The sequence below is a fragment of the Nomascus leucogenys genome, chromosome 4 (assembly GCF_006542625.1).
Source record: "Nomascus leucogenys isolate Asia chromosome 4, Asia_NLE_v1, whole genome shotgun sequence".
In the NCBI taxonomy this organism is placed as follows: Eukaryota; Metazoa; Chordata; class Mammalia; order Primates; family Hylobatidae; genus Nomascus; species Nomascus leucogenys.
In genome coordinates this window covers 93,143,903-93,157,196 of record NC_044384.1, presented here as the reverse complement: position 1 = coordinate 93,157,196, position 13,294 = coordinate 93,143,903, and the positions used below count along the sequence as shown (strand labels likewise).

Here is a 13,294-nt window from a genome sequence, read left to right as displayed (position 1 = left end):
AGTAAATATATATGCAAAGAATTTATGATTAAGTCCTCAAAAACAAACTCAGCAAAAACATATATGTGTTTAAATATATATGTTTTTGTGATAACTAAACAATATATTTTTTAGTGATAAATATACAAAAATATCTCATTTTCTTCATTTCATGATCTGTAGATGGATGCTTAGTTTGATTCTATGACTTAGCTATTAAGAATAATGCTGCAATAAACATAAAAGTGCATGTATGTTTTTGGTATAATGACTTCTTTTCCTCTGGTTAGATACCTAGTAGTGGGATTGCTGGATTGAATGGTAGTTTTATTGTTAGTTCTCTGAGAAATCTCCATACTGTTTTCTGTAGAGCTTGTATTAATTTACAGTCTGACCAATAGTGTGCAAGTGTTCCCTTTTCTCTGCATCCTTGCCAATATCTGTGGATTTTTGACTTTTAAATAATAGCCATTCTGACTGGTGTAAGATGGTGTCTCATTGTGGCTTTAATTTGTCTTATTCTGATGATTAGTGGTGTTGAGCATTTTTTTCATGTTTCTTGGCCGCTTACGTGTCTTCTTTTGAAAAATGTCTGTTCGTGTCTTTTGCCCACTTTTTAATGGGGTTATTTGTTTTTTTCTTGTTGAGTTGATTGACTTCCTTGTAGATTCTGGCTATTTTCCCTTTGTTGGATGCATCACTTACAAATATTTTTTCCCATTCTGTAGGTTGTCCATTTAGTCTGTTGTTATTTCTTTTGTTGTGCAGAACTTTTTAGTTTAATTAAGTCCCAATTGTCTATTTTTGTTTTTGTTGAGTTTGTTTTTGAGGACTTAGTCATAAATTCTTTGCCTAGGACAATGTCCAGAATAGTTTTTCTCAAATTTTCTTCTAGGATTTTTATAGTTTCAGGTCTTACATTTAAATCTTTAATGTATCTTAAGTTAATTTTTGTATATGGTAAGAGATATGGGCCTAGCTTCATTCTTCTGCATATGGCTATCCAATTTTCCCAGCACCATTTATTGACTATGGTGTTCCTTCTCTACTGTATATTTTTGTTGACTTTGCTGAAGATCAGTTGTTTGTAGGTATGTGGTCTTATTTCTGGGGAGTCTTGTCTATTTTATTGACCCATGTGTCTGTTTTTATACCAATACCATGCTGTTTTGGTTACTGTAGCCTTGCAGTATAATTTGAAGTCAGGTGATGTGATGCCTCCAGCTCTGTTTGCTTAGGATTGCCTTAGCTATCAGGCTCTTGTTTTGGTTCTATATAAATTTAAAAAATTTTTAAAATTCTATGAAAAATGACATTGATAACTTGATAGGAATAGTGTGAATCTGTAGATTGCTTTGGGCAGTATGGTCATTTTAATGATATTGATTCTTCCATTCCATGAGTATGGGCTGTTTTTCCATTTGTGTCATCTACAATTCCTTTTATCAATATTTTGTAGTTCTCTACAAAGATCTCTTTGTAGAGATCTTTTATTTCCTTGGTTGATTTTATTTCCTTGCTATATATATATTTTTTTCTTTTTCTTTTTTTTTTTTAGACACGATTCTCATTCTGTCACCCAGGCTGAAGTGCAGTGGCGTGATCTCGGCTCACTGCAAGCTCTGCCTCCCAGGTTCATGCCATTTTCCTGCCTCAGCCTCCCAAGTAGCTGGGACTACAGGTGCCCACCACCACATCCGGCTAATTTTTTTGTATTTTTAGTAGAGACGGGGTTTCACCGTGTTAGCCAGGATGGTCTCGAGCTCCTGACCTCGTGATCTGCCCGCCTTGGCCTCCCAAAATGCTGGGATTACAGGTGTGAGCCACTGCGCCCGGCCTATATATATTTTTGTAGCTATTGTAAATGGGATTGAATTCTTAATTTGGTTCTCAGCTTGATTGTTATTGATGTATATAGAAATGCTAGTGATTTTTGCACATTGTTTTGTATCCTGAAACTTTATGACATCTAGGAGTCTTGTGGAGGAGTCTTTAGGGTTTTCTAGGGATAAGATCGTGTCAGCGAACACAGATAATCTGACTTCCTATTTTCCAGTTTGGATGCCTCTTATTTCTTTCTCTTGACTGATTGCTCTGGCTAGGACTTCCAGTACTATGTTGGATAGGTGCAAGTAGGCATCTTTGCCTTGTTCCAGTTCTTAGTGGGAATGACTTCAACTTTTTCCCATTCAGTATGAGGTTGCCTATGGATTTGTTGTATATGACTTTTATTATTTTGAAGTGTGTTCTTTTGATGCCCAGTTTGTTGAGTTTTTTTTTTTTTCCTATCTTAAAGGGATGCTGGCTTTTATGGAATGCTTTTTCTGCATCTACTGGGATAATCACATAGTTTTAAATTCTCTTTATGTGGTGAATAACATTTATGTATTTGTGTATGTTGAACTGTCTTCACACCCTTAGAATAAAACCCACTTGATTGTGGTGTATTATCTTTTCCATGTGCTCTTGGATTCAGTTTGCTAGTATTTTGGCAAGGATTTCTGCATCTATGTTAATTAGGGGTATTGGCCTGTAGTTTTCTTTTTATGTTGTGTCCTCACCTGGCTTTGGTATCAGGGTAATATTAGCATCATACAATGAGTTAGGGAGGATTCCTTCCTCCTTGATTTTTTAGAATAGTTTTAGTAGGATTGGTAGCAGTTCTTTGTACATTGGTAAAATTTGGCTGTGAAGCCATCTAGTCCTGGGTTTTTGTTTTTGTTTGGAGATTTTTAAAATTATTGACTTAACTTTACTACCCATTATCGGTCAGTTCAAGATTTCTACTTCTTCCTGGTTCAGTCTTAGGAAGTTGCATATTTCCAGAAATTTACCTACTTCTTCTAGGTTTTCTAGTTTGTGCACGTAGAGATGCTCAGTAGTCTCTGATGAACTTTTGTATTTCTGTGATATCAGTTGTGACACCACCTTTATCATTTCGGATTGTGTTTATTTGAATATTCTTTTTTTTCCCCTTGGTTAATCTAGCTAGTGGCCTATCAATTTTGTTTATCTTTTCAAAAAACCAGCTTTTTCTTTCATCGATCCTTTGTATTGTTTTTTTAGTCTCAATATCATTTAGTTCTGCTCTAATCTTTATTTATTTTCTTCTGCTACCTTTGGGTTTGGTTTGTTCTTGCTTTTCTAGTTGCTAGAGGTGAGATGTTAGGTTGTTAATTTGAGATCTATCTTTTTCAGGCAGGTATTTAATGCTTTATATTTTCCTCTTAGTACTGCTTTTGTTGTATCTCAGAGGCTTTGGTATGCCACATCTCTATTTTATCTCGGTCTCTCTGTCTCTGTCTCTCTCTTTCCCTCTCAACAGGGTCTCACTCTGGTTTCCCAGGCTGGAGTGCTAGTGGTGCAATCTTGGCTCACTGCAGCCTCAACCTCCTGGGCTCAGGTAATTCTCCCTCCTCAGCCTCCTGAGTAGCCAAGACTACAGGCATGTGCCACCATGCCCGGCTGATTTTTTGTATTTGTATTTGTATTTTTTTTTGGATTTTTAGTATTTTAATACAGTTCCAATCAGTGTGTCTGGTTCATTTCAGTTCCTTCACTGCCAAACAAGGGGGCAGGGACTGCTTCAGTTTCTCTGCCTTCTCTTTGTCAGTGATGACCAGGGTGTAAAGGTATGGGCTACATCGAACTTTAAACTTAACGTTGTCCTTATTTTTCTTGATCTTGACAGATTTGGCATCCTTTCGTCAGGCTGTGAGCAGAAAGTCCTTGATTTCCTCAATTTTCCGAGACATGGCGACGAGGCGCGCTGGGCGCTGGCGCGGACTGGGACAGCGAGCAGCAACCGGGGAAAAGGACGAAAAAGAACGAGACTTCCGTTGGCGGGCAGTTAAACCCTCCCAGTGGAGATTTTTTGTATTTTTAATAGAGATGGGGTTTTGCTATGTTGCCCAGGCCGGTCTCACTCCCGGGCTCAAGCAATCTGCCCACGTCAGTCTCCCAGAATGCTGGGATTAGAGGTGTGAGCCACTGCACATGGCCTCTATTTTCATTCATTAAAACATTTTTTAGGCTGGGCGCGTTGGCTCACGCCTGTAATCCCAGAACTTTGGGAGGCCCATGTGGGTGGATCACCTGAGGTCGGGAGTTAGAGACCAGCCTGGCTAACATGGTGAAACCCCGTCTCTACTAAATGTACAAAAAATTAGCTGGGCGTGGTGGTAGGCACCTGTAATCCCAGCTGCTAGGGAGGCTAAGGCAGGAGAATCGCTTGAACCCGTGAGTCAGAGGTTGCGGTGAGCCAAGACTGTGCCATTGCACTCTAGCCTGGGCAACAAGAGCAAAAATCCATCTCAAACAAACAAACAAAAATTTAAATTTTTGTCTTAATTTCATTATTTACCCCAAAATCATTCAGGGGTGGACTGTTTGATTTCTATGTATTTGTGTAGTTTTGAGAGTTCCTTGGTATTGATTTCTAGTTTTATTCCATTGTGGTCCAAGAAGATACTTAATATGATTTTTATTTTTTTTTGTATTTGAGACTTGCTTTATGGCCAAGCTTATGATCTCTTTTGGAGAATCTTCCATGTGCCAATGAGAAAAATGTATATTCTGCAATTTTTGGGTAGAATGTTCTGTAAATGTCTATTAGGTCCATTTGATCTAGAGGTTAGTTTAAGTGCAGAGTTTTTTTTTTTTTTAATTGATTTTCTGCCTCAGTGATCTATGTGCTGTCAATGGGGTGTTGAAGTCCCCTGCATTATTGTGTTGTTGCTGCCTATCTTATTTTCTAGGTCATAGTATTTGTTTTATGAATCTGGGTACTCCAGTGTTGGGTGCATATATGTATTTAGGATTGTTACATCTTCTTGTTGAATTGATTTCTTTATTATTATATAATGACTTTATTTACCTTTTTTTACCTTTGGTGATCTAAAGTCTGTTTTACTTGATATAAGTATAGTCACATTGCTTGCCTTTGGCTTCTATTTGTGTGAAGTATCTCTTTCCACCCCTTTATTTTGAGTCTGTAAATGCTTTACTTGTTAAGTGGGCTTCTTTTAAGCAGCATATGGTTAGATCTTGTGTTTTTTTTTTTTTAAATACATTCTGCCAGTCTATATATTTTAAGTGGAGCATTTAAATCATTATGCGCAAGGTTAATATTGATATGTGAGGATTTGTTTCTGTGATAATGTTAATTGTTACCTAGTTGCTTTGTATTTTCAATTATGTAATTGTTTTATAGGATCTGTGAGTTTTATACTTTTGTGTGCTTTTATGATGGAGAGTATTACCTTTTCATTTCCATATTTAGAACTCCTTTGAGCATTTCTTGTAGGGCTGGTCAAGTGGTAGTGAATTTCCTTAGGGCTTGCTTGTCTGGAAAGTATTCCATTTTTCCTTCATTTAAAAAGCTCAGTTTAGCAGAATACAAAATTTTTGGCTCAAACTCTCGGAAAGACTCTCCCAGGTTGTAATCCTCAGTAAGACTCCAAATAACAAACTCTAACTCTTAAATAAATAAATAAGTCTCTTTGTTAAATTTCTCTGACAAATTTCTTAATTGCTCTTCTGTGTTATCTTGGAGTTTGTTCAGTCTCCTTAGAAATGTTATTTTGAATTTTTGATCTAAGAATGCACACATCGTTGTCTTGTTAGGGTCAGTCACTGGCTTCTTGCTTTGTCCATTTGGGAAGGTTACGTTTCCTTTTTTCCTATTGTTTCTTGTAAATATATATCTATGGCTTCACACTGAAGGAGTAGTCATTTATTCCTGTCTTCTCATTTATTCCAGTCTTCTCTGTCTGGCTTATTTTGGGCTTTTCTAGGGTTTGTTTGTTTAAAGGTTCTTTGCAGTTACCATGAGTCCCCATAATCCTGGATTATTGCCTTTTTTTGTTGTTGTTGCAGTAGATGGTGCCTTAAGCTAAGGTTTGTCTTGACTCTTGCAAATGTTCAGAGCCATCCTAAATGGGGGGTTCTCAAAAGCAATGCCTCAGCTGTTGGGGAAGGCTGGCTAGGGTTTCATGCCCAGAAGACCCATGGTGTGTACCTCGTACAGCATGGTGCTGCCGAACAGCCTTTGGCTGAGATAAAGAGCAGAGTTTCAGGGACTGGAGTTTTTAGTCCCACCTCCCCTTTTTGTTACTAGCTTCCCTGAGGGGTTTTTCTTCTTATAGGCACTTGGAATGCTGGTTGAAACAGGAATGGTTTTTCTCCAAGTTTCCCCAAGATGGTGGGGAAGCTGGCTGTCTGCCTCAATCTTACTTTTTCCAGTGTAGAAACTGTGAGTCAGGGAGAAAGTGTCATGGATAAAGAAATTTGTTTCTCTTTCTCTCTCCTCAGAGTTTTCCACTTTTCTGTGGCCCCAGGGATTGTCTTAGCCTCTGATTTGAGTTCTGGGATGGTGTCGATAACATTCGTGTTGGATTTTTTTTTGGTTTTCAGTGGAGGAAGTGAAGTGCTTCTTCTTTACCATTTTGGTGAAGTTGCTCCATTTTATGTTCTTGATGTCATAATTTGCATCTTTTAATATTATGTATCCCTGTATTAGTCCATTTTCACACTGCTATAAAGAACTACCTGAGACTGGGTAATATGTAAAGAAAAGAGGTTTAACTGACTGACAGTTCTGCATGGCTGGGGAGGCAACATACAATCATGGTGGAAGGTGAAGGGGAGGCAAGGCACATCTTACATGGTGGCAGGAGAGAGAGAGAGAGTAAAGGGGGAAGTGCCATACTTTTAAACCATAAGATCTCATGAGAAGTTACTTGCTGTCATGAGAACAGCATGAGGGAAATCCACTCCCATGATCCAGTCACCTCCTACCAGTTCCCTTCCCTGACACATGGGGATTACAATTTGACATGAGATTTGGGTGGGGATACAGAGTCAAACTGTATCATTCCACCCCTGGCCCCTCCCGAATCTTTTGTCCTTCTCACATTTCAAAACCAATCATGCCTTCCCAACAGTCCCCCAAAGTCTTAACTCATTCCAGCATTAACTCCAAAGTCCAAGTCCAAAGTCTCATCTGAGATAAGGCAAGTCCCTTCTGCCTATGAGCCTGTAAAATCAAAAACAAGTTAGTTATTTCTAAGGTACAATGGGAGTACAGGCATTGGGTAAATGCTCCCATTCCAAATGGGAGAAATTGGCTAAAACAAAGGGGCTACAGGCCTCATGCAAATCCAAAACCCAGCAGGTCAGTCATTAAATCTTTTATTTTATTTTATTTTATTTTACTTTTTTGAGACAGAGACTCATTCTGTTGCCCAGGCTGGAGTGCTGGAATGCAGTGGTGTGATCTTGGCTCACTGCAAGCTCCGCCTCCTGGGTTCACACCATTCTCCTGCCTCAGCCTGTAGTCCCGAGTAGCTGGGACTACAGGTGCCCACCACCACACCTGCCTAAGTTTTTGTATTTTTAGTAGAGATGGGGTTTCACCGTGTTAGCCAGGATGATCTCGATCTCCTGACCTCCTGATCTGCCTGCCTTGGCCTCCCAAAATGCTGGGATTACAGGCGTGAGTCACTGTGCCCAGCCAAATCTTAAAGCTCCAAAATAATCTCCTTTGCCTCCATGTCTCACATCCAGGCCACACTGACACAAAGGGTGGGCTTCCAAGGCCTTGGGCAGTCCTGCCCCTGTGGCTCTGCAGGGTACGGCCCCTGCGGGTGCTTTCATGGGCTGGCATTGAGGGTCTGTGGTTTTTCCAAGTGGATGGTGCAGCTGTTGGTGGATCTACCATTCTGGGGTTTGGAGTATGGTGGCCCCCTTTTCACAGCTTCACTAGGCAGTGCTCCAGTGGGGACTCTGTGTGGGGGCTCCAACCCCACATTTTCTCTCTGCCTGCCCTAGTAGAGGTTTTCCATGAGGGCTCTGCCTCTGCAGCAGACTTCTGCATGGACTTTGTTTCCATACATCCTCTGAAATCTAGGTGGAGGTTCCCAAAGCTCAATTCTCACCTTCTGCACACCTACAGGCCCAACACCATGTGGAAGCTGCCAAGGCTTGGGGCTGGCATCCTCTGATGTGACGACCCAAGCTGTACCTTGGCCCCTTTTAGCTGTGGCTGGAGCTGGAGCAGCTGGGACACCATATCCTGAAGCTTCACAGAGCAGCAGGGCTCTGGGCATGATCCATGAAACCATTTTTCCCTCCTAGGCTTCTGGGCCTGTGATGGGAGGGGCTGCTGTGATGGTCTTGGACATGCCCTGAAGACAGTTTCCCCATTGTCTTGGCTATTAACATTTAGCTTCTTTCTTTTTTTTTTTTTTTTCTGAGATGAGGTCTTGCTCTGTCACCCAGGCTGGAGTGCAGTGGCATGATTTTGGCTCACTGCAACCTCTGCCTCCTGGGTTAAAGTAATTCTCCTGCCTCAGCCTCCCAAGTAGCTGGGATTACAGGTGCCCACCACCACACCCAGCTAATTTTTGTATTTTTAGTAGAGACGGGGTTTCACCATATTGGCCAGGCTGGTCTTGAACTCCTGACCTCAGGCAATCCACCCACCTCGGCCTTCCAAAGTGCTGGGATTACAGGTGTGAGCCACTGTGCCCTTCTCTTTACTTATGCAAATTTCTTAGGCTTGAATTTCTTCCCAGAAAAATGGGTTTTTCTCTTCTACCACATGGTCAGGCTGCAAATTTCCCAAACTTTTATGCTCTGCTTCCTTCTTAAACATAAGTTTCAATTTCAGACCATCTCTTTGTGAATGCTTATGACTATATGCTATTAGGAACAGCCAGGTTATATCTTGAATGCTTTGCTGCTTAGAAATATTTTCCACCAGACACCCTAAATCATTTATCTCAAGTTCAAAGTTCCATGGATTTCTAAGGCAGGGGCAAAGCAAAAGAGTGACCTTTACTCCACTTCCCAATAAGTTCCTCATCTCCATCTGAGACCACCTCTGCCTGGACTTCATTGTCCATATCATTATCAACATTTTTGTCAAAACCATTCAACAAGTCTCTAGGCAGTTGCAGACTTTACCACATCCTCCTGTCTTCTTCTGAGCCCTCTAAACTGTTCCAACCTCTGCCCATAATCCAATTCCAAAGTTGCTTCCACATTTTCAGGTGTCTTTAACAATGTCCCACTCTCCTGGTACCAATTTTCTGAGTGGGGAAGCTGGCTATCTGACTGAATCTTACTTTTTCTAGTGTAGAAACTGTGAGTCAGGGAGAAATTTTCTGTGCACAGTGCTTGGCAGATTGAGGGGAGGGTGTCATGGTTAGAGAAGTTTGTTTCTCTTACTATCTGCTCAGAGTTTTTCACTTTTCTCAGAGATTCTTAGGGATTGTCTCAGCCTCAGATTTGAGTTCTGAGATGTTGTTGATGACACTGGTGTTTGATATTTGTTTTTGGTTTTCAGTGGAGGAGAGTGAACTCAGACTGCTTCTACTTCACCATTTTGGTGACAACATTTCATTTCATGTATTGGATGTCACAATTTCTATCTTTTTATATTATGTATCCCTTAACAAGTATTGTAGCTATAACTATTTTTACTAGTTTGGTCTTTTAAGCTTCATACTAAAGTGCTTTAAATATAAGTGGTTTAACACCATCATTACAGTATTGGAGTATTCTGAATTTGACTATGTACTTACTTTTACCAGTGATTTTTATCCTTTCATATGTTTTCATGTTACTAATTAGCATTATTTTCTTTCAGCTTGAAGAACTCATTTTAGCATTTATTTTAGGGCAGGTCTAGTGATGGCAAAAAGCTTCTGATTTTCTTGGAAAATATCTCTCATTTCTGAAGGATAGCTTTACTAAAGAAAGTCTTCTTGGTTGGCAGTTTTTATCCTTTGGCACTTTGAATATATCATCCCACTTTCTCCTGGCCTGTAAAGCTTTTGCTGAGAAATCTGCTGATAGCTTTATTGGCATTCCCTTGTAACTGATACATGTCTTTTCTCTAGCTGCTTTCAGGATTCTCTCTTTGTCTTTGATTTTCTACAGTTTAACTATAATGTTTTGGTGTAGTATTATCTCAGTTGAACCTGATTGAAGATCTTTGAGCTTCCTGTACCTGGATATTTGTATCTTTTCCCATATTTGGGAAGTTTTCTGTCATTATTTTTTAAAACAAGCTCTCTTCCTTTTCTTTTTCATTGCCTCTTCTGGTGCATCTATGATGCATATACTGGTTCACTTAATGGTGACCCATATTTAATTTCGTTTGGAATGTTTTCTGTGTATGGTGTAAGGTATGCATCTAAATTAATTTTTTATTTAATATTGTTATTCTCTTACAGAGACATCTAATATTTTTGTAGAAAAAATTCATCTTCTAAGTGAATGAATAAATATTGAGGAGTATCGTGTTACTTTTAGCACTTTATATATTAACTTCTTATATTTGCTTGATTATATTTTGGAAATATCAATTCTGTGTCAGTGGTTCATTATTTCTGCCTTAACTTGCTATCATATAGTTTTATAATTATCCTATTGTTATATGGTTTAAAATTTTAAAATTGAGTTGAGTCCATTATTTATTTGCATATTCTCTCTCTCTCTCTCTCTCTAATTTTTTCAATTTTTCCCCTTTTGGCATTCCTACCTGCTTATTCTTCTAGATAAATTTCTGTAGTGGACCTCTATTGTTTTTGCCTGCTCAGCAACCCTCCCCCTTGCTTTGGTAAGTGAATCCTTCTTTCCTGTGAAGATGCCGTATGCTTTGGGTGGCATGTCTGTCTTCCTACCTCCCTGGGGACATATGGGTGGGCATATAGCTGTTCATAGTATCTCAGCTCCCTGGTGAAGAGTGATTGGTTCAGGAATGTACACGTGATCTAAACTGGGCCAATCATAGACCTTCCTCTCTGACCACCCACCCCCAAATTGCTCTTAGTTGGGACAGACTCTTTCTGTTGTGCTTGCTCAGTTGGAGGATGGGTTAGAGGCTACCAGGAGTCATCTCACTCTGTACATAAGAACAGAGAGGGAGACAGGGAGAGAGGGAGAGAGAGAAAGAGAGAGGGAGAGAGGAAGAGAGAGAGAGAGAGAGAGACATGAGACCCTGGATCCAGCCACACCTGAGGCTTAATTTTATATATATAAAATTCCTTTTTCAAAAAAAATCAGTTTGAATAGCATTTCTGTCATTTGCCACTGAAAGAGTCTTGACTAATACAATTTCACCGTCAAAGTCTGTGGGTATCTCCTGGGGTCTTAAAATCTCTCTTTTTTTTTTTTTCTTTTTCTTGAGATGGAGTTTCGCTCTTGTTGCCCAGGCTGGAGTGCAGGGGCATGATCTCGACTCACTGCAACCTCCGCCTCTCGGGTTCAAGCGATTCTCCTGCCTTAGCCTCCCAAGTAGCTGGGATTACAGGTGCCTGCCACCATGCCCGGCTAATTTTTTGTATGTTTAGTAGAGACGGGGTTTCACCATGTTGGCCAGGCTGGTTTCTAACTCCTGACCTCAGGTGATCCACCCACCTCGGCCTCCCAAAGTTCTGGGATTACAGGTGTGAGCCACCACACCTGGCCTTAAAATCTAATAAAGATTAAAATCTCCCTAGATTAACAGACAGACTTGACAATGTCCGTTCATCTTCCCTACCCAGAAAAGCGTATTTGTCTTTCGTTCTTTCCCTATAGTGTCTTTTATTCCTATTCGTGTTTTATTAATTTTCTTGCGATAAATCACATATTTTGAGTTAAATTAGCATTTATTCCATTTATTTACTTGTTTAAAACATCATATCCAATGTTATCTTTTTTTTTTCTAGCTATGTACTCCAATATAGAAATTCCATAGGCTTTTGGGACTTCAGCTTGTGTTACTTCATTAGGCAGAATGAGCTAGACTGTGCTGCAGTAATACAGCACTCCCAGATCTGAGTGGCTAAACACAAGTTTATTCCTCCCTCATGCCAAGTCCACTGCTGGCATAATAAGCATCAGAACAGCTGTCCTCTGTGTGGTGAGTTAGTGAGCCAGCCCGCTTGACTTTATGCTTCTCCATCTTAATGCTCAGCCTCTGCACTTGCCACCAAGGGGAAAAGGGAGACCTGAGGATCCCTGGGTCTTCTCACTGCCTCAGCCCAGAAGTGACCCTCATCACACTCCTGCTCCTATTTCATTGACCAGAATGAGTCACATGACTCTGCCTAAGGACAAGGGGGCTTAGAGGCAGAGTCTTCTCTGGAGAGGAGAACCAGATAGGGGAAGCCATGCCACACCCATGCCCTTGGCTTTTTTTGGGTTTGGGGTTAGCAGATTCAAGCAGAAGAGAAATTCCTAGGAGTTGTTTTAAAATAGCCGTGAAAAGGTTAGATAATATGGGGGCACTTGGAGCCGGTGTCAGAAGGTGTGAGGTGATACCGCCCCCCAAAAAATAAGGGCTGGGAGAAGGGCAGGGGGTCTTGAGGTGGGCCAGACGTTGGGGAGGGATGGATGTCAGACAAGTTTAGGGACTGAGAAGAGTAAGTGAGTGGACATAGGACCTGGAAGGGTCTGGTCAGCAAGAGACATGAGGGAATGGAACTACCAGGGACAGGAAGAGGATGATAATGAACTTTTCCTGAGTGCTGGCCCTGTGCTTGGTTCTTGCCAAGTACTTTATGCTTGTTAACTAAGTCCTCTAACAACCTTTGAGGCTGGTACTCTTGGAATTCCCATTTGACAGATGAGGAACTCAGAGATGTTAAGTCACTTGTCCCGGGTCACCAGCTTGGGGGTGCCAGAGCTGGATCTCCTACCTTTCCCAAGAATCTAAAGCCTGCGTGAATTTGTAGCCTGAGCTATTAATAATCGTGCTGTGTCACTTTGTCAAGATATCCATAAAAGAGAGAGCTAGGGAGGGAGAAGGAAGTGCCATCCTTGAAATGTGTCCAGCCCTGCACTAGGCACTGGTGTAAATGTCCCAGAAACTGCTGGACACATAACCATCCTCAACACATATCTCTCTCCTTCCCCCGGCTTCCTGAGCTAAGGGCAGGGATGTGGACTTCTGTGCCCCATTTGGTCACTGTGTTTTCTTTTTTTCTTTTTTTCTTTTTTTTTTTTTTTGAGTTGGAGTCTCGCTCTGTCACCCAGGCTGGAGTGCAGTGGCGTGATCTCAGCTCACTGCAACCTCCGCCTCTCGGGTTCAAGCAATTGTCCTGCTTCAGCCTCCTGAGTAGCTGGGATTACAGACACCCACGACCATGCCTGGCTAATTTTTGTATTTTTAGTAGAGACAGTGTTTCACCATGTTGGACAGGTTGGTCTCGAACTTCTGACCTCAGGTGATCCACCTGCTTGGCCTCCCAAAGTGCTGGGATTATATGCGTGAGCCACCACGCCTGGCCAGCCACTGTTTTTTCTAAAAGCCATGAGTGAG

At 40.9% G+C, this 13,294-nt stretch overlaps 1 pseudogene across 1 annotated transcript; it reads right to left on the bottom strand.

Annotated features, from left to right (window-relative positions):
- Window positions 1-3,469: 3,469 nt before the first annotated feature.
- LOC100579539 lies at window positions 3,470-3,734 on the bottom strand (annotated as a pseudogene). The gene has a single exon (XR_178177.2). The product of XR_178177.2 is annotated as a 60S ribosomal protein L38 pseudogene (transcript).
- Between the last annotated feature and the right edge of the window lie 9,560 nt (window positions 3,735-13,294).